General features: G+C 47.0%; 1 pseudogene; it reads left to right on the top strand.

Moving 5' to 3' along the window:
- The first annotated feature begins 803 nt into the window (after positions 1-803).
- Positions 804-2,068, top strand: LOC109732469 (uncharacterized; annotated as a pseudogene).
- The last annotated feature ends 728 nt before the right edge of the window (positions 2,069-2,796 follow it).

Here is a 2,796-nt window from a genome sequence, read left to right as displayed (position 1 = left end):
GCTGACATGTGGACCCCATGTGTAAGCTAACAGTCAAACAAACGTCCTGTTTAGGTGCGGGCCCGACCTGTCATAATCTGGATTGATTTTAAATCACACGGCAATTTGAGTTTTTTTAAACAGCCGACACCTGACCTGGTAGTTATCAAAGAAAATTTTATTTTCGATAGTTTTTTGGAACCCTAGACTGTAAAGTAGTAGTTTTATGCTATTTACTCAACTCCCCTAGACGTTGGCCCAATAGAACTCTAGACCGTCCAACCTTACAAGTTGTCACTGTGATAACTTTGGACGGTCCAACATAGTCCTCTAGCACTATCACAACACTAAAATTCTAACCGGTGACAAATTTTATAGTGTTGTCCAAAAAGAGTCGAACCGTTGAGGTGCCATTGAACTATTATATTTTTCATTGTCTGCTTATTCATGCATAGGCCTCAATAAAATATTTTCATTGGTTTTTTATAGTGTGATAATGATCATATATATTTATCAACGAATCTACTCCCCTTGCCAAAATGTTAATAAAGCAACTCACAATTGTTGAATTCCCTATGAAACAAGCCACCGGTAAAGTGCCTTTTTTCATATTTTGTTTTGAGAATTTCTTTTTGAGAAGTTTTGTTTTTAGATTTTTTTTTTTGAGATTTTTTTGTTTTGAGAAATGAGTGAGATATTTTCCTCCGTGACAGCAAAGCCCATTCCTCAGCAAGCCCATCGACCTGATCCACATAAGCCCGTCGACGACGCCACAGAAGAAAAAATAAATGTTCGTTCGTCGACGATCTGATCCACCTGACCCGATGGCGCCGCCGCCGCCCTCCCACCCAGCACAACCGCCGGAGCCGCCGTTCCTTCAAACCCCAGTTGAGCTCCTCGAGGAAATCTTCCTCCGCCTCCCCACGGCTGAGGACCTTGCCCGTGCCTCCACCGCCTGCACCTCCTTCCACCGCGTAATCGGCGGTCACGGCTTCCTGCGCCGCTATCGTGTCCTCCACCGGCCGCCCCTCATCGGCATGTTTCACAAACCCTTCCTCACAGCCCTGCCTCCGCACCCCTCCGCCCTCGCCGCCCGCGCCTTTGCCGACTTCGACTTCTCGTGCTCCTCCTTCCTCCCCTCCACCGCAGGCCGTGCGTGGAGTCCGATCGACTTCTTCGACGGACGTGCTCTCCTCGACTGCACCCCGGTAGAACACGGAAGCGGCAGCGCCATCCTCGTGGGCCCTGACGGCGAGGTGTGCGATTTCCAGTATCGCGAATTTCTTGTGAGGGACCTCGCCGTCTGCGACCCAGTGCACCGCCGCTACGTCCTATTACCCGCCTACCCGGCAACCTGAAAGCGATGGTCCATCGACCGGACCTACTTGGCCTAGAGACTTTCCTTGCTCCCGGCGATGATGAGGAGGACCCATTGTCATTCAGAGTAATGTGCCTGGCAGAATGCAGGATGCATCTGCTGCTTCTCGTCTTCTCGTCTTTGGATGGACAATGGCAAGTTCATACGTATTGCCAATGGAATGCTAAGGCTACATTTGCTTCGTTCGAAAAATCGGAGAGTGGGCTGTCTTATCGTAGGTTGGTCCACGGATCCTTCTGTTGGCATCTGCATTTCCTGAACAAGTTGCTTCTACTTGACAAGCACACCCTGGAGTTCTCTGCTGTCAACCTCCCACCTGAACGAATATGGAGAAGCCGGTTTGTCATTGTCGAGGCAGCGGAAGGAGCGCTTGGAAGGCTCACTATATCGTATGATCAGTACAGTGAATACGGCTCATATTTCCTCACGTACTGCGTTCTGAGAAATAACCACAGGAAGTCAGAGAAGGTCATCCCACTGCCCATAAGCCGTGCGATTCTGATTGGTGTTGCTGGGGGATACCTGCTTATAGAAGGGTTCTACACCACACCTTCACTAGAGGAGCTATCACAAGAAGCGCTAAAGTTTGGATACTTCTCAGTGGACCTGAAGACGTTGCAGGTCGAGCTGTTCGCTGGGCTTAGCAAATCCATCTTCCCTGGTCGACTGTATGCTGGTTTCCCACCGTCATTGTGTCCGCCAACTGTATGAGCTGGTCGAGTGTTTCAGCATACTCTTTGCTTATCCTTATTTGATTTGGTCACAATTTGGCACAGCACAATGTGATATCTTGCAGCGGTTCTTGCAAGCAGTGCTTGCTATGGATGCAGCCAATTGTGCCCTGTCTGCAGTTTTATAGTTAACTAGTCAGATGCCCGTGCTACGCTACGGGGTCACAAAAGATCATGCGAAACATTGTTGTTTATTTAAACTATTTCCAAGATCCTATTCATTGCTATGTCCCGCAAAAAAAAAGTTCCTAGACATTGATCAAACGATGTTATATTGTTGATAGGTAGGCATCGAGCACAACCAAACATATGGTTTCCGTCCGCCTTTTTAGTAGAAGCCATTCTTTCTTGCAAAGAACCCATTTCTATACACTATTTCGAGCAAAAATCGATGGAATTCCACATCTCTTGCCATTTGATTCAAGATAAGAACTTGTCTCCTTAGAGATTACATATACTGTTCGTCCAAGCCAAACCTTCTCTTCACCATCTTGACCTTGCAGGAAGACTTTTTGTTCTCCTTAGTCCTTACTCAGTTTTCTCATTACTGACTGCAAATAGAAAATCTGACCACACATTTGGCAATCGGGACGACACTGCCAGCTTTTTCTCCGAATCCAAGAGAACTCGGCATGAAGAGAGGAAACGCAAATAGAAACACATTATATATAATTTGCATACATACGAGAGTATATTAAAATTCAAGTG

The sequence above is a fragment of the Aegilops tauschii genome, chromosome 7, assembly GCF_002575655.3.
Source record: "Aegilops tauschii subsp. strangulata cultivar AL8/78 chromosome 7, Aet v6.0, whole genome shotgun sequence".
NCBI classification, from domain to species: Eukaryota; Viridiplantae; Streptophyta; class Magnoliopsida; order Poales; family Poaceae; genus Aegilops; species Aegilops tauschii.
Note: the sequence above shows the minus strand (reverse complement) of the source record. Positions and strands in the feature narration are given on the sequence as shown.